Here is a 23,714-nt window from a genome sequence, read left to right on the forward strand (position 1 = left end):
CGGGAAGGGGGAGAGACAGAGAAGCCGGGCCCAGACTAGGCGAGTGAGCAGCTGTGGGGAGGGCAAAACTGATTCCAGGCCTAGAGAACGGGGAGAAGTGTCCTGTGTCAGCTGAGAGGCTGGAGCAGCCCGAAACTGCTGGCAGGCACTTTGCTACCTCTTGGCAAGAGGCTGCCTGAGACGGCAGAGAACACAGAGGAAAAGGAACCAAGAGGCAGAGGGGGGCTGCTTGTGAGCCCTCAGTCTGCCTCAGGACCAGCCAGCTCAGGTCGGCAGGGTCACCTTCAGACTGTGCTCCTCTCCCTGGCAGTGCTGGTTTTCTTGGTGGTTAGTTCAGTCTGACTCTGGATTCTGTCACCAGGAACTGAAAGAATTCCAGGAGGACGGGTACAGCTCAAATGGTGGCACCAGAAGATGAGCCCAGCAGGAGCCAAGAACGAACAGCACTGGGACATCAGAGGACCAGGACTGCAGGGGACCAGGACTGCAGGGGACCAAGACTGCAGGGGACCAAGACTGCAGGGGACCAAGACTGCAGGGGACCACACCAGAGACCTCCCCAGGAGGCACCAGCCAGCAAGACCAAGTGCTTCTGAGTGACGGTTAGATACAGACCACTGGAGTTAGCTGCAAGGACTCAGTCGGTGACCTGACCGAGGACAGCGTCAGTGACCATGGGAGGAGAGGCCAGACTGAAGGGCACCGAGGTAAGGGGGACAGCAATGAATACCAGCCACTCTGAGTCAGGAACCGGATTGTGAAGAGGGGGTTGCTAGGGAGGGTGGGTTTTGATGGGTGCGACGGAGAGCATGCAGAGGCCAGGAGGTATAGGAGAGGGGACACTCAACCCAGAGGTCCCCGAGAGGGAAGGGAAACCCACAGACTGAAAGGAACTGTTTGAAGGCCTCAACCTCCATAAAGTAAAGCAGCAGGCCCTCTGCACAGAGTGAGGGGAGCCTGGAGGCCACTTGAAAAATCTGCTGTGGAGTATGGGAGAGAAAGTTCTAGAAAATCCAGGAGGGTTACCTGTAAGCTATGAGGACACAGAGGATGACAGAAACCACTCAGATTTGCCAAAACCTGTTGAGAAACGACGGGATCTGCAATTAAACATTTAACTGTAATGAGACAACTGATTTAGAAACAGCATCTTTTATTAAGGAAAAAAGTCCCAGCTGGCGCAGGGGCGCATGCCTGTAATCCCAGTGGCTCGGGAGGCAAAGGCTGGAGGATGGCGAGTTCAAAGCCAGCCTCAGCAATTTAGCTAAGCAACTCAGTGAGACCCGGTCTCTAATAAAATAGAAAACAGGACTAGGGATGTGCTCAGTGGTTGAGTGCCCCCGAGTTCAAGTCCTATTTTTCTTTTCTTTTTTTTTTAGTTTTTTAATATTTATTTAATTTTTTTTTTTAGCTTTCGGCGGACACTATATCTTTGTTTGTATGTGGTGCTGAGGATCAAACCTGGGCCGCAAGCATGCCAGGCGAGCACGCTACCACTTGAACCACATCCCCAGCCCCTCAAGTCCCATTTTTCACTAATGATCTGAAAAAGAAACTTAAGTTTGTTGACATATTACTAAATTTTCTGCATAGTGAACTGCAAAAATGATGGTGATGAGCCACTCATTGATGTCATGATGGACAGGGATACAGATGATAAGATTCAGTAGGCTAGAATAAGATAAGGTTCTAGGTTTAAAAATATATATATATACCAGCCGGGCACAGTGGTGCACACCTGTAATCCCAGCAAATCAGGAAGCTGAGACAGAAGGATCAAGAGCTCAAAGCCAGCCTCAGCAACTTGGGGAGGTCCTAAGCAACTCAGCAAAACCCTATTCTACATAAAATACAAAAAAGGGCTGGGGATGTAGCTCAGTGGTTGAGTGCCCTTGGGTTTAATCCCCAATACCAAAACACACACACACACACACACGCACATGAACAGCCAGGTGGTGCACAGGTGGAATCCCAGCTACTCAAGAGGCTAAGGCAGGAGGATCCCAAGTTCAAGTCCAACCTTGGCAACGTAGTGAGACCCTGTCTCAAAATAAAAAGGGCTGGAGATACAGCTCAGTGGCAGAGCGCTTATCTAGCATATACAAGAATCTGGGTTTAACCCTCAGTACAAAAAAAAAAAAAAAAAACCCACACAAAAAGTCATCAACTTAGGGCCAGGGTTGTAGCTCAGTAGAGTACTTGCCTAGCATGCGTGAGACACTGGGTTCGATATCTGGCACCACATAGAAATAAAAAAATAAAATAAAGGTATTGTGTCCATCTACAACTAAAAAAACATTTTTTTTAAAAAAGCCATCAACTTAAACAGTGTTTATAAAATGAAGATTCTGAGGTCTCAGTGATCACCCAGTTAAGAGAGTCAAGTTGCTAGCAACGATATGACCCTTGCGTGGAGCAGACGGAATAAGCCTACCAGACGAGGCCCTTCCCGTCTCAGGACTCAGGGTGGTAAGAGCTCATGAGAGGCGCCTATGGTTGAAAGATCTCCTCCAACAGGCCACGCCAGCCATCTACATTTTTCAAGTTCTGTACTTACATTTTATTGTCAGAGTTTTGGGACTGTACTGTCTTATCCTCTTTGGAAACATCTACTCAGAATCACATACAATGTAGCCTTGCGTTGTGATATCCACCTTTAGAGAGCTATGACTCCAATACTGTTTGACAGTGTTTTTGCTGTAGCCGAGAGTATTTCCTACTGAATTATTCAATATCCTTCACAAAAGAAAAACAAATACAAAAACCCAAGTGGAACTGTCGCCACCCTTAGTTTGCTTGCCTGGATTTTCATTTATCTGCCTCATTTCTACTCTATAATTTCCAGGTTCTGGAGCTAGAAAGCTCATTCCTCCCGGCCCTTCAGAACACTCTATCCTCCTCCTCAGCCTGGAGTACTAACATTATAATGCCGTCAATGAGCACAAAGGATCCATAGGCAGGGCAGGCAATGTAGCTCAGTGGTGGCATGCCTGAGGCCTGGGCTCGATCCCTGCACATAAACACAAAGAATCCACAGACTGAGTGACCAATGCCTAAGCAGAGTGACGGACTGTGACAGAAGATGGAGTGAGGCAGGAAGGAAGAGAGGATGCCTTCTTTCAGGACAGGCAGAAAGACCCAGTGAGATCTCAATGCCAAGGCAATGCTTCAACAGAATCCTGAGGCTGAGGACTTCGCTAAGTACAGAGAGTACAGAAGGGTGGTGTGTTAGTTCGTTTTCTGTTGCTGTAACAAAATACCTGAGATGAGTAAAGAAAAGAGGTTGATATAACTCTCAGTTGTGGAGCTGAGAATCCTAGATTGAACAGCCCACAGGCTCAGCCTCTGGTGAAGACCTTGGGGTAGACGCCTCACAATGGTAGTGTGTGTGGAGAAAGATCACGTGGCAAGACCGGAAGCCAGAGAGTCAGAGGCATTCCTTACAGCACCCTGCACTTGTGAGAACTCCAGGAGACCAGTGTCCCCAATGACCTAAGGACCTCCCACTCACCTCTACTCTGAGAGGTTCTGCCACCTCTCATGCAGCCACAAGGGACCAAGCTGCCAGCACATGAATACTTGGGGGACAGATCCCAACCCTGGTACAAGGGAAGTCGAAGCAGCAAGTTCATGAACAAGCCTGAGGAGTGTGCCAGGCTGACCTCGGGCACAAGTGAGCACAGGACACAGGGAAGGGCAAAGGACGCCAGAGGACCAGGAAGGTGCCAGACCAGACACCACGGGGCCGAGAACAGTTGAGAAGTGTGGACACCATCTTGGCCAGGTGTGAATCCATCCCATTTCCCTGGCCTAGCTCAGCATTCTTCACATTATGTATTTATTTTGCAGTACGAGGGCCTCACACACATCAGACAGGGGTTCTGCCATTCCACTGTATCCCCAGCCCAAGATCAGATTTTTAAAGTCCTCAGCCTCCTGAGTAGCTGGGACCACAGGTGTGCACCACGGCACCTGGCTCAACCCCGGATTTCTCTGCAGTCTAGCCCCACACTGGCTCAGCCAGTAGAGGCCCAGCCCAAGCCCTCGTCCTCAACCCTCATGTGGACACCAGAACAGCCCAGCACAGCCTTTGTCCACGGGCCCCAATATGAGGGCAGGTGGGATCTGTGCTCCTTCTAGATCTCATTGAACTGTGCCCCCGGGCAGTCTTGGGTACAGTGTGCCCCTGGGCAGTCTTGGGTACACTGTGACTGGCTGAGTTTCTGTTCTGCAGCTGCCTCTGGACGTCTTATTCTAGGCTAGAGGTCAGCAAATTCTTGCTGTAAAGGGACACATAGTAAATACTTTAGGCCTTAGGGGGCCATCCACATTTCTGTCAAATTATTCAACTCTGCTCCTGTAGCTCAGAGCAGACACAGAGGGCTGGGGATGTAGCTTGGTAAAGCACCCCCTGGGTTCACTCTCTAGTTTAAAAAAAAAAAAAAAAAAAGAGTACATGTAGAGTACTTACGTAGGGCCTGATCTGAGGAAAGCACAATCACTGTTTGCTATTATTTTTACTTATTATCAATTGTGTTAAACCAAAACTCTTGAGACTGAGGGTTTTCTGAAAGAGTTCACTGAACTATTACGATGCTAGCCAGAAAAAGACCAGGTCCTGGGACAAATTTCTTCAAAGTTCCAGCAGCAAGGTTAGGTAGCAGATGGAAAATGTCTCAGAACCAGAGCCAAGCGTACTTCTCAATAATGAAGATTTGGGGAAGTCAGAAGTTGTTTACACTGATCCTATGCTGGCCGTAGATGGAATGCAGAGGCAGGGAGCTTTGGGATGGGAGGACAGTCCACAGGCAGAGGTTACCGTCTTTGGATTGATCAGGGTTAATATCTAAAAATTTACCTGTAAACAGGGCTCCCCTGCCCTGGTGATGAGATTTAGGAGAAGGTTTCAGCATAAATGATCTTTTTGATGGTTTCTTATTCAGCTGTTTGTGGTGCTGGGGATTGAACCCAGGGCCTAATGATGGAGGCAAGCACTCTACCAACTGAGCTGTATCCCCAGTCCTCTTATCCAGCTGTTAATTGATTAACTTCCCTTATCTCTTCTCTCCTTCCATCCTCTTTTGTAATTAAATTCTGGACACTAAGGCTTTTACTTTCTTCATCTGTATAACTTATCTTTGGTAAAACAACCAATATAAGGTAGATAGTAATATCCCACTGAGGATGAGAAAAATTAATCTGTGAAATCACGTGGCTAGTAAGCAGCAGAGCTAGGATTTCTGAGGTTTACCTTGTCGAAGGATAAATGACAATTATTTGAAAGATTTGCAGTGCTGGGGATCAAACCCAGGGCCTCACATGTTCTAGGCAAGTGCTCTACCACTGAGCTGCCTCCCCAGCCCATGGCTTAAAGATCTTAACTGGCTTTAGTTTCAATTCCAGAATACAATCAACCGGATTCATAAAATAAAAGCTCTGATGGGCCGAGCAGAAGAGGTTGGTTTAAACAGAGAAAAGCTGAAGAAAGCAGAAACAAAAGAATAAGAGAGCATCAGTGGGGCCGGGGTTGGGGCTCAGCGGTAGAGCGCTTGCCTGGCTTGTGCCAGGCCCTGGGTTGGATTCTCAGCACCACATATAAATATACGAATAAAATAAAGGTCCATCAACATCTAAAAAAATATTTTTAAAAAGAGTAAGTCAGTCATTTCAAAGTTTCTTTTTTGTTGTTGGTACTGGGGATCGAACCCAGGAGTGCTTAACCACTGAGCCACACCCCAGTTCTCTCTCCGATTTTGGTTTGAGACAGGGTCTCTCTAAGTTGCTGAGGCTGGCTTCAAACTTCAATGAGATGACAGGTGCATGCCACCAAGCCCGGCAAAGGCTACTTTCTTTGTAAGGCCGGGACAGGGAGACTGAGCAAAAGGAAAATGACTGATGGGTTAACGTCACCTTTCATTAGCCTGCCAATTGAAGCTGGCCTGCTTGGAACATTTGACTCTTTTCCTCTAATTCTGGTTTCTCAGAAGTTCAGATTAACTGCTTAGCTTCAGCTTGGTGGTGTGAGAAGCTCCCTTCTAATTCCCAGTCTGGTGTATGGAGGTCCAGTGCAGGAGCTTGGTCCTTCTCAGCAGCCCCCCATCATTTTCACTTCCCACTTCTCGGGGTTCTGACAGCTCGTCTTCAGGCAACTCCCCGCAAGTGAACCTAGCTCCACAGTACAGATGGAGCATTCCACAACAGCGCCAGCGTCTCCGCTAAAGGTGAGAAGAGTGTTGCGGCATAAAAGCCATTCAGCTGCCTGACATTTTCAGAGCTGTCCATAAAAATGTGACTGAAGATGCTGGCCACAGCTTCAGAATCACATTCAAGGGAGCCCTGGTGATAAACACTCCCTTGAGTTCAGTTCTAGGAAATGTCCTCTAAGGTGGAATCCACATATTGACAGAATAAACCACCACACAGCCCAACCTGTTCCCTTTTCTGCTGTGGCTTCCAAGAAACTTCAAGTTGAACTCAGGCCAGACGTCTCCTCTCGGGTGGGTGGGAGCACTTGTGTCCGAGTCACTACTGGGACCACTTTTGTGTTTTGGAAACCACCCATATTTAAACAGGGGGCTGCACCCTGTGTACCAGGCATGTCTCCAGCAGAGCCACCCTCGGTCCACCTGCCTGTCCAAGGCCATCTTCCACACCAGCAGGGACTACCTCTTAAGAACCATAAGAGCCACATCTTACCCATCTCTTCCTTTCCTGCTCCTAAGGCAGGAGTGGCACTAAGTGGACACTTGGGACTGCCGAGTGAACACACTCACAGGTCTCCAATTCCCACAATCACTCTGCAAAGTTTCCACCTGCACACTACAGATGAGTGGGTACCTTTCCCACGGCCCCAATTGGAGCAGTGGTTTCAAAGCTGGGGGTTACTTCACTAAACCACTCTAGTGCCTTGTTTCTTAAGGTATATTGTATCTTGTATCCTACATCTCAGGTTCCTAGAAGCAGGCAGGTCCAAATATAGGATTTTAAAAAGGTGGGAGGGAGGTATTAATCTATCAACTTGTGTGCACTGTTGTGAAAGAGCTGACCTGGCACCACACTGGGACAGCACCATGGAAATCAGGGTCTTTTCTGACTGCTCTCCGTCCCACCCCTCTCTCTCTCCTCATTTCCAATGTCACTCTGTCTTTGGGAGTTTCTGCTGGGCATCTCACTCTGATCCTGCATGCAGGCACCCCCACACCTGGTCTGTGCCACAGTAACAGGCACAGGGCTCTGTCCTGCATCCGCAGCCCCTAAACACGTGTCGTGTTAGAATCCCATTGCTCTGGGGCTTCTCGCCGATTCATAACTCAGGCATTGAGCAACCTGTGCCCAGCTCTACCTGCTCCCCTGATGGTCCCTTCCAGGAGTTGGTGAAGGTTTCTGCAACTTAGAATTCTTGTTTACAAGGGTGACTGGAGGAGCATGAAGGATACAGTTTCAGATCCCCCGCTGTTACACACAAGTTATAAATTAAAGAGGATATCTGGCATATCACAGGCTCTCAAATACTGATAAGGAATAAACTGATTTACCACCACTGTCTCACCTCCATACCTAGAATTGGGTGTTGGTTTCTGGCTCCTTCTAAGCACCCAAATCTCTTCAGTGTCCCTGGCCAAGTCCCTTGATAACTCTGGGTCTCCCACTTCTTATCTGCATGACATATTTTAAACTAAAGGAGATCTCTACTATCTCCCAGGCTTAGCCTCCGTGATCTGTCATGCAGGAAGCCAGCTGGCCTTCCTTCCTTGGGCTGGATTCTAGGAGATAACTGCTTCACATTTTTTGAATTGCATTTCCTAGTGTTATCATAAATTTGTCACAAGCCTCTGGACATTGGTAATCTGACCTTGTGATGTTCAATGGGACATTTTGTGTGTATGATAAAATCTACCATTTCAATCATTTTTAAATGTCCAGTTTAGTGGCATTAGTACCTTCACATTGTGATGCAACCCTCAACCTCCAGAACTTCATTTTTCCAATGCAAACTCCATGCCCATTACACACTAATTCCCCATTCCTCCTCCCAGGATTCTATGAAAACTTTTTTTTTTTTTTTTCTGGTGGTACTAGGGATTGAACCAGGTATACTCTATCACTGAGCCACATATCTCTCCACTATTTTTTTTTGAGACAAGGAGAGTCTTACTAAGTCGCCCAGGCAAGCTCCAACTTGTGATCCTCCTGCTCAGCCTCTTGAATCACTGGGGTTACAGAAGTGTGCCACGGTGCCAAGCACTATGAATTTGACCACTCTAGGGACATCATACGAGGGGAATAATATAGCATTTGTCCTTTGCAACTGGCTCATACACTCAGCACAACATCTTCAAGATTAATCTATGTTATAACAAGTGCCAGAATTCCCTTCCTTTTTAAAGGATGATCAATAGCCACTGTAGATACACACACTTTATTTCTCATTCATCCATACACAGATTGCGTCAACTTTTGGGCTACTGTAAAGAGTGTTGGTTATGAGCTAACATCATGGTACACACCAGTAATCTCAGCAACTCGGGAGGCTCAGACAGGAGGATCAAAATTTGAGGCCAGCCGGGGAAATTTAGCAAGATCCTTGCCTCAAAATAAAATTTTTTTAGTATATATATATATATATATATTTTTAAACTTGGTGATGATAGTTCTTTATTTTATTTCTTTATATCTGGTGCTGAGAATCCAACCCAATGCCTCACACATACACTAGGCAAGCACTCTGCCACTGAGCCACAACCCCGTCCTCAAAACAAAATTTGAAAAGGACTAGGAAAGTGTCTCAGTGGCAGAGCACTTGCATAGCATGCACAAGACCCTGCAGTTCCATCCCAGCAACACCAAAAAAAAAAAGTGAACAGGGGTGTAGTAGAGTATCTGAGACCCTCTGAATTCTTTTGGATTTAAACCCAGAATGGGATTGACAGTCACATGCTAATCCTATGTTTCATTTTGTGAGGAACCTCAGACTCTTGTTCAAAGGGGCTTTAAATGCATAGACAGAGCTGCTCAAGGAGCTGGTCATGGGTGCCGACTCAGGTGGGGCTTGCCTGGAAGGGTTGTCTTGCTTCAATCTGGACAGAGCAGGCCCCCTGCTGCTCGGTCTCTTCCCCGCCCCCTCCCCACTGGGCATGGGGCTGGACTAATCCTGCCCCGCCCCCTCACCTCAGGCTCAGTGTCAACTTCTGAAAAGTGGGCTCTCGGAACTTAATTTGTAGAGTTTTCAAAAGGACCAGAGTTGGTGTATACAAAGCACCTATGTAAGCTCTTAGAAAATGAAGCTACTAATCCTACCCTGCCAACTGCAAAGGGTGGTCACCCAAACTCAACAGAAGACTGCATGAGAAAGCTGAAAACAGCACGGCATCCCACAAATGCTACGCCCACCCTGCTTCCTGGTAATCCCCTCCACCACTTCCTACCTTCACTCAACTTCAGGCCAAGTTATCTAGCAGGCCTGCTCCTGGCCATTTCCTGCTGAGGTTTTCAGTGGCTACCTTCATCTTAACAAGGCCTTCAGTGCACTGACCCATCTCTCCAATTATTCCTTTTCTTTCTTTGCTACTTTAGCTTTTTTTGTACCAGGGATTGAACCCAGGGACACTTTACCACTGAGCTACATCCCTAGGCCTTTAAATTTTTTACTTTGAGACAGGGTCTCACTATCACTGAGGCTGGTCTTGAACTTTTCATCATCGGGCCTCAACCTCCCCAGTGGCTGGGATTCCAGGTGTGCGTCACCACACCCAGCTAGTCATCCTTTGACTTCAGGCACTGGCTTTTCCAGAAGTCCTCTCCCAACTCCATGACACTGGAGTGGGAGTGGAAAGTACCCATCACCACACCAAACCCACTCTGTAGTATAACAGTCTCTGGGCTGGTTTATCTAAGTCAGCTTCTTAAAACAAGGGGTTAAATTATTTTTGAGACCCTGTCTCAAAAAATAAAAAGGGCTGGGGATGTAGCTCCATGATTAAGCAGCCCTGAGTTCAATCCTCAATACCAAAAAAAAAAAAAAAAAATTGAGTTACTCTGATCTTGATGAATCTTCTGGAGATGCTTTGGTCTTTATCAGCTTCTAAGAAATGCTCTGGGCCCCTACTTCCAAGGTCTCATTGACACAGACCCATTAGCAAATCCCGCTTGTGGTGTTTTCCACTCTGCATGGGCACAGCAATGCATCCAGCAGGAGCCTGTAAATGCCTGCTGCAAAAATGAGAGATTGATGAGTCACCCAGTTGTGCCAATTCCTGTAAACCGGTCTGTGGTTGCAGATCAGTTTTAAATTTACCTCCCTCTGAAGCAAGAACTGTGGCAGCTGCCCTTTTATTGATTGATTTATTTGAAAGCACAGAGGGCATTGGAAGGTCATCAAAGCAGTGGACCACCTGTTTCTTAAATTCACCCACAGCATACGGGGCAACTACTTAGTTTCAGTGTCTTCTGCTTAAAAGTCTGTATGTCAATCCCTTTCCAGAGGGAGTTCTGGAAGCCCTGCGATCACAGTGCTTGCCCTCTACTGTGCAAAGTGATCTTGCTGTAAAATAGCTCTAAATGGCTCCTTTTAAGCTCCAAATAGTGTCCTTTACCTCTTGCGTGTTGTCAACTATTAGTGGCTTACTAAATTTTGTTTTTCTCTTTCTGGCTTCGTTCTACTCCTGGGATGGCATGATGGGAACCACTAACGCATATTAGCTGTGATGAATTTTTTGTTGTTTTTAAAATTTTTTAAGGAATTTTCTCTTATTACTCGCAAATACACAATGCCTTCAAATGAACATTAACGTCACATGTGGAAAATGCAGAACTTTCAAATAAAAATATCAAACACTACAATTCATAATTTCATACTTTGAAAGAAAATTGACACTTCTAAAGAAAAGTACCTAGAGACAGTTGAAGACCATTTAGTTTCTGATTAAAAAGGATTTAGAATCCTAACTCCCAGACTCACCGTAGGCAGAGGTAAAGTCATAACAATTTGAAAGACTTTTCTTATTTTTGATTATCAAGTCAAGAGATCTGCCTAGCAAAAAAGGAACTGTGTTCATTCTTAGCATTTTAGATTTGAAAGGAACAACCAGATACTAGGGCCCATACTCCCAGAGGATGAGGCAGGAGGATCAAAATTTCAAGGTCAGTCTCAGCAATTGAGTGAGGCCCTAAGCAATTTAGCAAGACCCTGACTCAAAATTAAAAACAAAAAGTGCTGGGGCTGGGGCTCAGTGGCAGAGCGCTTGCCTAGCCCGTGTGAGGCACTGGATTGTTGGGTTGTATCTTCAGCACCGCATAATAAAATAAAGGTATCGTGTCCACCTACAACTAAAAATTATATATGATTTATTTTAGCTGGGAATGGGGATTAGAGGTCTAAACTTTGCTGGGCTTTGAAAAGTGGGTGGAGGTGGAGCCTCCCTAGCATAGCTGCGTCCAGGGTGGGACACTAATGCCAAGGGGACACTGGGGTAACGGGAATGCGACAGAAGGGACAGAGCCAGACGGTGTGACCCAGAACAGACTGCGGGCGACGGAGCCCCGCTGCCTGCAGCCCCGGGCGCCCGTGCTCAGACCTTCCAACCCGCCAAACTTTACTTTCCGAGAAGCCCGATCGCGGGCTCCCGGCCAGGGCGGCCGCGCACGCGGGGCGGGGGGCGTGGCGGCGGGGTCCGCGCGGCAGCACCGAGGACCCCATGGGCACCGAAGCCCGGAGAGGCGCGGGCCGGCATCGGGCAGCTGCCACTCGCACGCCCGCGGCTCGGGGTCAGGCCCCCGCCCCCAGCGCTTGGCTCCCGCGCAGAGCCCGGCGGGGGTCGCCTCCTGCAGCCGCCGCACGGGGACCCGCTCCCGAGCCCGCGGAGGCGCAGGGCGGGAGAACCCGGCCAGACAAAGAGTTCGGCACCGAGCGCGCGGCAGCCCCGGCGACAAGTAGGGGGCCGTCCCCAGACGGCACCGGCTCCGCGCTTCCCCAACCGCACCCCAAGAAAAGACTTCACGCCCAAGAAGGGGACGGTCGCGAAAAGCCCCTACCTTGCTACCGCGCCAGGTGCCAGGTCTGCTGCGGCGGGCGACAGCACGGGGGCGAGCCGCGCGGCTCCGGGCCCCGCCCCTCGGCTCAGGCCCCGCCCCCGGGGCAGGCCACACCCACCCGCCGGTGGACCCGGCTGGGTCGTGGTCGGCAGCTGGGTTCAGGCCGCGGCGCAGGCCCGCAGCCCGGTGCATTATGGGACCCTCCCGCCAGCTCCGAGCCTGCACTGACCCCTGGCGGCGGCGCTGGTAGGACGCCCCGGCGCGGGCCGCGCAGGCTGCTTGTTGCTCTCCCCCCATAAAATGCAAAAATAAAACCGGGGCTTAAAAGTTGCTGTGACTACCTTCCTCGTAGTGACATAAGTCACTGAATCAACTCTAAGGCTAGGGAAGGCTTTTGAAACTCGGGAAAACAATTTTAGATATTAAAACTATGATGTCAAGTTGATGGAGAAACCGGCTGTCACTGTTCCCGGCAAAACCGCAGAGCAGCCCCGTCTACCCAGAGACCACAAAAACGACCCACGAGTTTTCTCTGCTGCACGTGCCCGAAGGAAACAGTTCCAGTGGAGTTAAAGGGTTATGTCTAGAGAAGTCAAGGGTTTGACAATTGTGGGGAGCAGGATCCCACAGTCTGTCCAATGAGGAGCTCTGAGCTCTGGTTCAGGAGTGATAACAAAAGGTACTTCCATTAGCTGAATACCTTCCTGATTGGAGCCACCTCTCCTGGTTAGCCAGACCATAGGGGGGAGGAGAAACTTTATGACTTCACTGAGAATGGTCACTGCCTCCTGGGGCCTTGGGGACCCAGAAGATTGCAGAGAAACAAAACCTACCCCCCCCCCAAAAAAAAAAAAAAATTGGGATCCATTTTTCTTGGCAGAGTCAGAACAATCCAATAAGCCCAGTCAGTGACATCGTGATAAAAATGATACCTGGCTCTCCAGAAATAAAAGCACGTGGCACGTGCAGACATCTGTGCTGTAGATACCCCAGCCCAGGCCGATTTCAGGTTGCCCACATGAGGGCAGAGTTGGACCTGCAGTGTACCAGCAAGCCCAAGTAACTGACTTACCTGATTCAAGTACCTGGGGCACCTCAGTAGAAAGTAGTCAGAGGGGCAGCTCTTGCAGGTTCGACAGCGTCCAGCTGGGCAGTGATGCTGGTGGGACTCCACCAGGGTGGTGAGAGCCATGGGCAGCAGGATGGCCCAGTGAGAAGCGGCGGGGGAAGGGCAGGGAGAACACACCTACTAGGAGGAAGTGCATTCTATCAGCACCCTGATACTCCCTGGCTGCCCAGCAGCTTGGGGCAAACATGAAGCAGTTCAAATTTGGGAGGGAAACATCTCTCCTCTCACTTCTCTTGGTAGCGCAGTCTCCCTTAGAAGACGGTCTCAGGAACACGGACATGTAGGGTAGCTAATCCGGGGCTCACGCACCATGATTTTTATCCTGAGCACTTCCATGTGGTTTCTCCCAGTTTAGAGACTCGATCTGCAGCTGAGCCCAGAGGAGGACTCAGGTGGATACCTGTTAGAGTGCGTAAAGTGCGTGCGAAAGCAGGTGAGAAGACTAAAGTGGGTGGGGTTTTCTATTACTTACACTGGATCTTAGTGTTAGGGCCTTCACATTTTTTCACTCTTTTCGAAAGCTCTATTGGATACCCATGCCAGGAATCTTGAGCCACATCTATACTTTTATTATTATTATACACTTTTGTAGACTTTTTATTGTGATAGGATATATGTTGTACATATATACATATAAAACTTAAAAGTTACTATTTTAACTATTTTTTTATTTATTTATTTTTTTGTAGTTGTATGCGGACAGCATGCCTTTATTTTATTTGTTTCATTTTTTTTTTTAATGTGGTGCTGAGGTGCAAACCCAGTGCCTCACACATGCTAGGCCTGTAGCTCTGCCTCTGAGCTACAACCCCAGCCCTATCTTAACTATGTTTTAAGGGTAGAATTCAGTAGTGTTACCTTCATTCACGTTGCTATGCAAACATCAGCACTATTTTCAAAAGTTTCGTCACCTTTTACAGATACTCTGTACTTGTTCAAGCAATAACCCTCTGCTCCCCCTTCCCCTAGACCCTGATAACGTCTTATCTGCATTCTCTTCTGTCCCTGCCCCTTCTCCACTATTGGGGATTGAACCCAGAAACACTCTGCTTGCTGCTGAACTGCATCTCCAACTGTTTTAGTTAATTTTCATATTGCTGGCCAAATTGCTTGAGAAGAACAATTTAGAGGAGGAAAATTTTATTTTGGCTCACAGTTTGAGAAGTTCGGTCTATGGTCAGTCAATTCCATAGCTCTGGGCTCAAGGTGAGGCAGAACATCATGGCAAAGGGGCACAGCAAAGGAAAGCAGCTCAGGGATGGCAATCAGGAAGCAGAAAGAGAGCTCCATTCATTAGGGACAAAATGTAAAGCCTCCAAGACATACCCTCAGTGGCCTACCTCCTCCAGCCACACCCTACCTGTCTACAGTTACCACCCCACTAATCCTTATCGGTGGATTAATTCTGTGATTAAGGCTCTCATAACCTTATCACTTCACCTCTGAACATTCTTGCATTGTCTCACACATGAGCTTTTGGGGAACACCGCACATCTAAATCATAACAGCAGCGCTTTTCTGAGACAGGGTCTTGCTAAGTTGCCCAGGCTGCCCTTGAATTTGCAATTCTTCTGTCTCAGCCTCCTGAGTAGCTGGGATTACAGGCAGGCCCCATGGTTCCTGGCTCATCTACTTTCAATCTCTACGAATTTGTCTATTCTGGATATTTCACATGAATGGATTCATATTGTGTTTCTCCTTTGTGTCTGGCATCTTTGCTGAGGAAATGTTATCAAGGCTTGTCCATGCTGGAGCATGTATCAAAACCTCACTCCTTTTTAGTCCATTGCATGTATACACCCCACTTCAGTTACCCATTCATCTGCTGATGGACACAGGTTGTTGCCCCCTTTTGGCAATCCTGGATTAACCTGCTATGAGCCTTGGCAAACACGTTACATATATTTTTCCCTCAATATGGTAAGATCTTATTTCCTCTGTAGACTTGTCTGACATCTATTTGTCTTTCAGAAGTAGAAGGATCAAGCAGGAGCCTACCCCAAGCCTTCCAACTGGGTCCAGGGATGTCTCCATGTTGTCCCTCTGTACTTTGCTCCCATATGGGACATGAAATAAAGGTGGAGGACTGAAGTGAACAGAGCCTGAAGAGTCCAGTTGGGAGGACCTGCTAATCCTGGAGTTAGGGAAAGGTCTGGACCAAGGGTAGTAAGAACAGATCTGCATTGGATACTCATAAACATCAATATGCAGCCATTCTTAGAAGGCAACAGCATGTGTGGATTACTGGGCGGTGTGTCTGTATGAATTGGGTGATGGGAGAAAAGTGAAAAGACGGGGAAATAAATGGTCACCAAAGAGAGACAAGAGCTTTCTAATTACCACTCAGCAGAATTTTAGTGAAGCTATCAGATCACTACAGTAATAAATTTGCTCCAATAAAGACCATGCGAAATAGTGGGGTGCCGGCATGCAATTTTATTTCATGTGTTTTACATGAACATGAATACTAGAGCATACAGAAGGAAGACAAGCTCCCAATTGAGCCAGTATTAAATGCCATGACCTTGTGTGAATTTGGTCAAAAAAAACTCATCACTATTAATCTGCTCCCTGAAAAACAGTCACTGAAAGCCTCTTTGATTTTCCTTCCCCTGTGACAAACCGTCAGGTCCTGTTGTGAATTTTGTCAGTTTTACTGGTAAGTTGCAAGACACTCCAAGACTCAGAAGTCTCTCTATGACCCTAGTTATAGGACATCTCCAAGCAAAATTCAGAAGTAAGTTACCAGCCTTTTCTTTCTGTATCTCTTGCTTCCAGGTAAGGGTGTAAACATGTATGAATCACTAAGGATGGAATTTTAGGCATGAGTAGGACATGGCAACCCTGAAGACACTCCCCAAATCATACCACAGAGACACACCACATACTCGGCTTGTCTGAAACGCCAGTCCTGCCTGGACAAATCTTCTGGAGACTGAGCCTCTCTAACAAGAAGTGGGTATCCTGGAGTTGAGTCCAACTAGGCACACTGCACTGTCGTGATGCAGCCTAAGGGGGAAAAAAAAGAGTTTGAGATGATAAAAGAGGTTGTGACTGTAAGAAGGAAGCAAACAGGAACCTCAGGGAATAAGTCTGCAAGTCAATTTTGTCTTCCTTTCAATTTCCTAAGCCACTGCAAGTTCTAAGGCAGACAAGGAACCACTAAGGATTGTAATCACCAGATCATCCCCAGGAGCCCCAGGCTTTCCTGGACAGTCTCCATATCCAATGCACACTCTGTGCACAACTACTAATTGAAATGACTGAGAAAGAAAAGCTCTCGAGCAATCAGGCAATATCAGCCCTGTACAAAAATCTTGAAGAGCACACATTTCTGCCTTCGTAACTGACTGCCTCTCCTTTCTCTCTGTGGGGCCTCCGTCTTTCTGCCTCAATTATTGACCCTTTTTTTTTATGGGAGTTACTGACCCCCCCACATGTAAAATTCTCCTTACTTATTTATTGAAAGGGTCTTATATACTAATTTATACTCAAGAATTAATGGATGAAAATAGCTTACTATAATGCCTTTTACAAGAGTAGTTACATTTTCCAAAGTAACAGATTTACCAGGGTAGATTTTATATAATACTAAAGAAAAAAGTCAAGATCTGGAGAAAGATATACCATGCTTACACCAATCAAAAGAAATATTAAAAAAATTAATAAAAAAAGAAATATGAAGTAGCAACATAAATCTCAGACAAAGCAGAGGCTTTAGAGCAAGGAACTCTCAGAACATTACGTAATGACAGTGGGGTCAGGACTCCAGGAAGATGTAGCCATCTTTAACATGTATGCACCTAATAAGAGAACACCAAAATGCATTAGGTGAAAACTAACAGGATCCCAAGGAGAAATGCCTGCATCCACTGTTATATCTGGAGACTCTGTCAGAAATTGCTAGATCCTGCAGGAAGGATATCAGTAAGATGGAACGGAACTCAACTGCACCACCAAAGGGATGCCATTGACATTGATAGATGACTGTGCCTTCAGTAACAGCAGATGACACTCTTGGCAAGCTCACTGTTCACCACCTACATTCTGGGCTATGAAATATTTTCTTGACAAATTTAAAGGAATAAAATTTATTCAAAGTAGGCTCTCAGTTCTACAATGGAATTAATCACAGGAAAAAATAGGTGAAAAATTCTAAAATATTTGGAGATTAAGCAACCTACTGATAATAGGAAAGAAGAAAGATCCAAAACCAGTAATCTAAGCTTCAACCTTAGGAAACTTGAGACAAGCACAGTGGTGCACACCTGTAACCCCACCGACTCAAGGGGCTGAGACAGGAGGATGGAAAGTTCTGTGTCAGCCTGGACAACTTAGACCCTGGCCAGCCTTCAGTGTCACCTTGGCCCCACTGTAGCCGCAGAAGCATGGCATTCAGGAACATCCTTTGCTCCGGACTTTGCCAATAGCGCAGAGCAAGGGGCTCTTTCTTCCTTGACAGGCTGGAACCAAAAGAGTTCCCCGTGGCAGAAGGGAAAAGGGACCTCAGGTCAGTGGTGCAGTCCCACTGATCCTCAGTGCACATGTCTGCTGGGGCTTTCATTCCACATGACATCGGAGGAATGGCCAGGGTGACAGCTGCAGGCTGGCGTTCTGGATGTCACCCTGTGACCCCTGGACACTCCCCAGCCAATCTGGTCTTCAAAGCACAAGGATTTAGAAAATGAGAAGTGTTTTCCAGAGATAAAGAAAGGAAAGAGGGGCCTGGGGTCGTGGCTCTGTGGCAGAGCACTTGCCTAGCAGGAATGAGGCGCTGGGTTCCATCCTCAGCACCACATAAGAATAAATAAATAAAATAAAGTTAAAGAAAAAGAAGAAGGAAAAAAGGAAAGAGGCATGGGTAGAGGAGACAGAGAAGCCAAAGCAGTGCCCTATGTTCTATGAGGGGCTGTCATCTCAGGCTTCAGCATCCGGGCAGCGAGTCCCTTCAGGCCAGGTGGTCCGAAGGCAAGGCCATTCCTCTGGCTGTGCAAAGTGGAAATGCACTCCAACCAAAAAGTTTCAGTCACAGTAGGACTCAAAACCCTCACTCAAAAAACTTAAACACATTTAAGTGTATTCAGGAGACTGGGGATCAGCTCAGAGGTAGAGCCCATGCTAAGCACGTGACAGGCCCTGGGTTTAATATCCAGCACCAGAAACACAAATGAATACAAATGCACTCAGAATCTAGAAATTTAAAACTACAGGAGACTGTAAGTACCAATTGTTAACATTCCATTTATTAGTGAAGAAACCCCAACCCAGAGAGGTAAAAACACTATCCCAAGGACACACAGCAAATAGGGACCTGGCGGTAGAGTAGTATCCAACAGATCTGGGTTTGGTTTGCAAAGTGGGAAAGAAGTCCTTTCCCCGACCCGAGCCAGTTTCTTCATCTGGAAAACTGGGGTCATAGGAATTGCTGCCCAGGGTGGGAAAGTAAGGCAGGCCGACTGGGAGCAGCTGGCACAGCGCTGACACAGTCAGTCCTTCTTGAGTTCCTGGTGTGGGGCCAGCATCAGCGCCTGAGCTCAGGGGTCCCGGTTCACCCCCCCTTCTCCTTCCTCTGGTTTAAAAGGGTGTGTCTTGGCGGCCCTGTGGCTCTGCAGCCCCACACATAGGACGACATGGAATGGGACTTACTTGAGTCGACTCCTTGACACCCATCAGGGACCCTCCCCATTGCCCCTTGCCTCCCCAGGTTCTTTTTTCAGCCCTGACCTCTACCCTGAGCTCCAGAGCAGCCCTTGATGGGGTTCTCGGGCGTCCCCCAGGAAATGGCTGGGAAGAGAACTCTGGAGTCCCCTCCCCACCCAGACTTCCTCTCGCAGGCATCCTGTATGGACGGGCAGCAGGACCGTTCAGGGGCTTAAGCCAAAAAGCTAGGAGATCCCCACACTTCTTTATCTTCCTATGGCTTTTAGGGGCCCTGACCCCCGCCCCCCCCCAACGCCCCATCCCTTGTCCTTCTCCATCTCAGAAGCTCCCACTCCACCTACCACCTAAGGCCACACCCAAGTCCCCTCTGTCACCAGGCTTTGTCAGCAGCATCAGCCTCACTGGTCTTCCCGATTCCCATCTTGCCCCTCTTCATAAACCGCCAGAGTGACCTTTAGAAAAATGGACCATATCAAACCATATTAAAGCTTTTCTATGATTTCCCTTTGGATTTTAGAAGAAATTCCAAGCTCTCTTCTTGGAATCACATGTTCTGACCCTAGGCTATCGTCTTAACTTGCCTCATTCAGCTCTCTGTTCCCTCACTGTGCTCTGCAGAAGTTGGCTTTGTTTCTGTTTCTCCCAACGTGCTCTGCTGGGTCCTGCCTCAGGGCCTTTGCCTCCTGCCTCTGCACAGTGGGCTCCTTAAGAACTCAGCTTAATGTCATCACCTTAGGTCATCCATTCATTTACTAATGTGTCACTAATGTGTCTCCTTCTGCCTTGTCTTCATCCTCTGTGTGGCTCTTGTTGACAGTTTTCTGGTTTATTTCTTTGGTTATTGGCTCACTCTACCAGAGGGGAAGCCCTATCAGACAGCAAGGATCTTATGGATTTACCTTGGACACTGAATCTTAGGCCCAGAAACTGTGTTGCACATAGCAGGCACCCAGCGAGGATGTGTCACCACAAGCTAGAGTGAACTGGAGTCTTGGGCTGTTTTGTGTCCTGTCAGAATTCCACAGACCGGGAGGTCAAACCAAAAATTGACTGTGACTTTCTCAAGCGACCCAGGCAGGAGGAACAGAGCTCCTGAATGTCAGAGAGGACAGAGAGCCTGAGATGACAACCTGTGACCTGGGTGGGTAATACCCAGTCACCCAGGGCTGGAGAGGGGCACCTGAGACAGACTTCTAAAATACATTTGGGGTGAGTTAACATGAAAACGTACAGGTTAATGAAGAGAATATTCTATCTTACTTAGGTGTTTGCTTATACGGCTTTTCTAAGATGCTATCTTTAAAAGAATGAAGTTAAGCTGTTTAAATATTCATGTTTAAATAAACACGATGTGAAAAACTCATGGGGAGATCATAAAAACATAATGGTGGAGTATTAAATTTTGATTTACATGACCAGGGCTCTGCCATAAACACAGGGTGGCACATGAGCAACTTACTGGGGAGTATTTCTTTTGTTTTTGCCATCAGGGAAATTAATTTGCTCACTTTACAGGCAAATGGCATAGTTCTGGACTCTTTTAACTTCTTACAAGGGGGCTGGGTGTGCCTCCGTGGTAGCCCAGGGGTAGAAGACATCCCCACGGCCTTGGGTTCAATCCCCAGCAGCAGCAACATGGAAAACAGAAAGAGAGGAAGGAAGAAAAAGAAAGAAAGCTTTGTATCTCTCTGCCTTTCTTTCTCTCTTGTGGTCAGCAAAAGCATCCTGGACCCTGGAGTGCTCTCAGAACACAGCGGGCCGCAGGCGACACCAGCTGGCCAGGCTGGGACCAGCCCGCCCTGTCCTCCAGGACTGCAGCCCTGGCTCCTTCCTCCTTTTCCTCCCCTTCGCCTTTACTTTCACAACCCCCGCACGCCCCTCACCACTTGCCACTCTCCAGCCAGGTGGAAGTCGCCGGATGTCACCTACTAGGCTGGCCGGGGTCTCCTTCTGCCTCGGGATTCTACTGCTGCCTTTCACAGCAGAGGCAGAGGGTCTGCGTCCCCCAGGTCGCTCGCAACAGCTCTCCTCCTGACAACCCAGGGCTGGACAGCCCAGCTCCCATCAGCGACGGGATGGACCAGCCGGGAGCAACCCTATGAGGGAATGCCACCCACAGGGGAAGGACGAGTCACCGCTTTGTCAGGGCAGGGCCGGCCGCCAAGCACAGCACAGCCGTATGCAGCCGTGCGCTCCCCCTGGATCCACGCTGCCAAAGCCAGTCCACAGGGACAGAGAACCGCAAGCTGGCCACCGACCGCCGGAGCCCCGGAGCCCCAAGCCCGTGTCTGGACCTCCTTGGTGGTTACGGGGACCTGTACACATGCAGGTTAATGAAGAGAATATTCTATCTTACTTAGGTGTTTACTTATAAGGCTTTTCTAAGATGCGGTGATTTGTGGACTTCAAGTCGCACCTCAATTAAAAAGTTAAAAATATATTAAAAGTTGCAAAATGAAGTAGCCCGCGGATGACCACGAATTCCAAGGCAGGAAGGAGCTGAGCGACTCGCGCGCCCTCTGGACTCTGGGCCCAGCACCGCAGGCGGCAGCGCGCAGGACCCGCGGCAGCCGGCAGGGGGCGCACAGCCCCTCGCGCGAGCAGATGATGGGCACCTGGCAGCGTCTGTGGCCCTGGATGGGTAGCCCTGGGAAAAGCGGTGGAATAGCAGCCCTCTCCCACGCTGACCCTGGGTCTAATCCTCGGAGGCCACGTGGCACCCCTCCTGCCCCTTCCTTGCGGCTCCCCGCCAGCTCTCCACGCCGGTTCCCCCCTGCATCCTCCCACTCCCATCTCGTGGCCACCCCTCTCCGCGACTCCCTCTCTCCCGCTCTGCCCACCCCTTTCCTCTGAGGCGTGGGTGGAAGGAAGAGTTCACGATTCTCTACAGCATTCTGAATTCTCTGTAGAAAAAGCTCGATTTGTTTTGCAAAACAAGGTTCCCATGCGCCAGGGTACAGGGTTACATGTAAACAATTTTTAAACTATGTAGTTGTTGCTCTAAAAGTTAAAAAAAAAAAAAAGCCGGAACTATAGGATTTGTATTAGGCCGGCTTGTTTTTTTCTCCTCAGGAAACCAATTTACAGTAGGGCTGTTATTAAGATTTGAAAAGATGTTCTTAAAGGGAAAATCACCTAAAATCTCTAAATGACCCCCACTTACATACACAATCACTTACAAGAGGCCTAGAGATAGAAACCCTGCTGTGGGAATTTGTGTTTTACACTTCCCACCAGGAGAAGGGTGGGGTAGGGGCAGCAGGAAGCCTCCTGGGGAGGACCCAGCTCTCTCCTAACCTTGCACACCAACTCAGCAAGCCCAAACTCCACCTGGGAGCCAGGGGTTAGAGCTGTACGGTGGGTCCCACCGCCTCCTGGGCTGTGACTCACATCCATTGAGGCCACTTTCCCCAAGAGAGGCCCTGCACCTCCTTATGTCCCCAGTAAGAAACATGGGCGCTCGGGAGAGATTGATCACAGTCCACCCGGCCTTCGGTTCAGCCTGCGGGGAGTTGTTACTAACTCATTTATGACTCAGAAATCCAGTCTTTTAACCTGACCCTCACCCTCCCATAGGGTAGGCTTCAGTAACAACTGGTTCTTTCCCACTCCCGTCTCACCTCACCCCACCCCACACCTCACCCTTCAAAACAGATGAGTTGGGAAGTTGACCTTCAGACAGCCCAAGCGGGCTGCAGTTATGATATACTGCCCTCAAGTGGGGTGGGCAGGGCCAGCTTGCTTCTGGCCTGACAGTCTTCTCTGTAACTGTATCTGTCAGGTTTGTGATAGTCGGAGAGGCATTTTTTGCTGCAGAAGCATTTTTAAATCAATTATTTTTTTTTTTCATGAATCCACATCCCCAGCCCTTCTTCCTGTTTATTTTGAAACAGGGTCTCACTAATGTGCCCAAGCTGGCCTCAAAATTGCGATCCTCCTGCCTCAGTCTGTATAGTCACTGGGATTTCAAGTGTGTACCACCACACCTGCACTGCCAGGGCCATCTAAAATGCCATCATTGTTTTTAACTTAAATATTACAGGCGACTCCTAGAGGACAGTCCCAAGAGGATGGTCTCATCCCAACAGCACTGGGGTGCTGTCCACAAGAGGAAACTACAAACTTGACAGAAATATGGAGACCCAGGAGAAATCTGGTTGGAGAGGAGAGCATGGATTGACTCAGAAGGTGGCTGCAGAAGCACAAGACTCCATGGGACGCTTCTGCATTTGTCATTGGGGCTGGAAATGGTGTTGTACAGGTGGAGCTTGCTCAGTTTGGCTTCTCTCATATCACTGGAGCTGATTACTACAACGCAGCTTTCTGGAAGTAGAGAAAGAAAGGTTATTTATCATTAACTTGAAGTAGAAGACTTTAAAGATGTCTGGATTTCATGTTTGTATTGATGAAGGGACTTATCCTGACAGCGCAGAGGCAAGGAGGAAGCCATACCTGAAACCTCTCTCCTGGGCATTGCAAGTAAAGGCTTTCTTCTAACAGGCCCATACGAATGGACCAAGGAAGAGCTGCTAAATGAATTCAGCGAAGGATCTGAACTTTTTGAAGAGCTGCCAACTCCCAAGCTCAGGTATGGAGACAGACCTGGAAGCAGGGTAGCGACGTCGCTGGTTTTCCAGAACAGCAAAATGTGGGTGGGCAGAGCTCGGGGGTGAGTGCTTGTGGAGCACGCAGGGGGCCTTGGCTTCAGTCCCTAGCACTACAGAACAAAGGGAGGGAAGAGGAGGAAGAAGAAAGGTAAAGGGAGGAAGGAGAAGATGGAAAGAAAGAAGGAAGGAAGAGGAGAAAATGAAAAAAGAAAAAATGACAACAATCATGCCTTCCTCCTCCTCCTCCTCTTCTATTTCTTCCTCTTCCTCTATTTCCTCCTCCTCCT

The 23,714-nt window shown here is 48.2% G+C and overlaps 1 protein-coding gene and 1 pseudogene across 2 annotated transcripts in view; one reads left to right on the forward strand and one right to left on the reverse strand.

The window, feature by feature from the left end:
* Extl3 (exostosin like glycosyltransferase 3) overlaps positions 1–12,089 on the reverse strand; it is a 104,198-nt gene extending 92,109 nt beyond the window's left edge. The window contains exon 1 of one of the 2 annotated variants that reach the window (XM_046423351.2): positions 12,031–12,089. The gene's annotated coding sequence lies outside the window, so the exon portion shown is untranslated. Of the gene's footprint in view, positions 1–10,034; positions 10,198–12,030 lie in introns of those variants that run through there. The other variant, XM_058572350.1, reaches the window with a different exon arrangement.
* Positions 12,090–22,890: 10,801 nt separating this feature from the next.
* On the forward strand, positions 22,891–23,493 carry LOC124078526 (EEF1A lysine methyltransferase 2-like; annotated as a pseudogene).
* The last annotated feature ends 221 nt before the right edge of the window (positions 23,494–23,714 follow it).

The sequence above is a fragment of the Marmota monax genome, unplaced genomic scaffold (genome assembly GCF_021218885.2).
Source record: "Marmota monax isolate L192 unplaced genomic scaffold, Marmota_monax_Labrador192_F-V1.1 WCK01_AAM20220418_F8-fsc00347, whole genome shotgun sequence".
In the NCBI taxonomy this organism is placed as follows: domain Eukaryota; kingdom Metazoa; phylum Chordata; class Mammalia; order Rodentia; family Sciuridae; genus Marmota; species Marmota monax.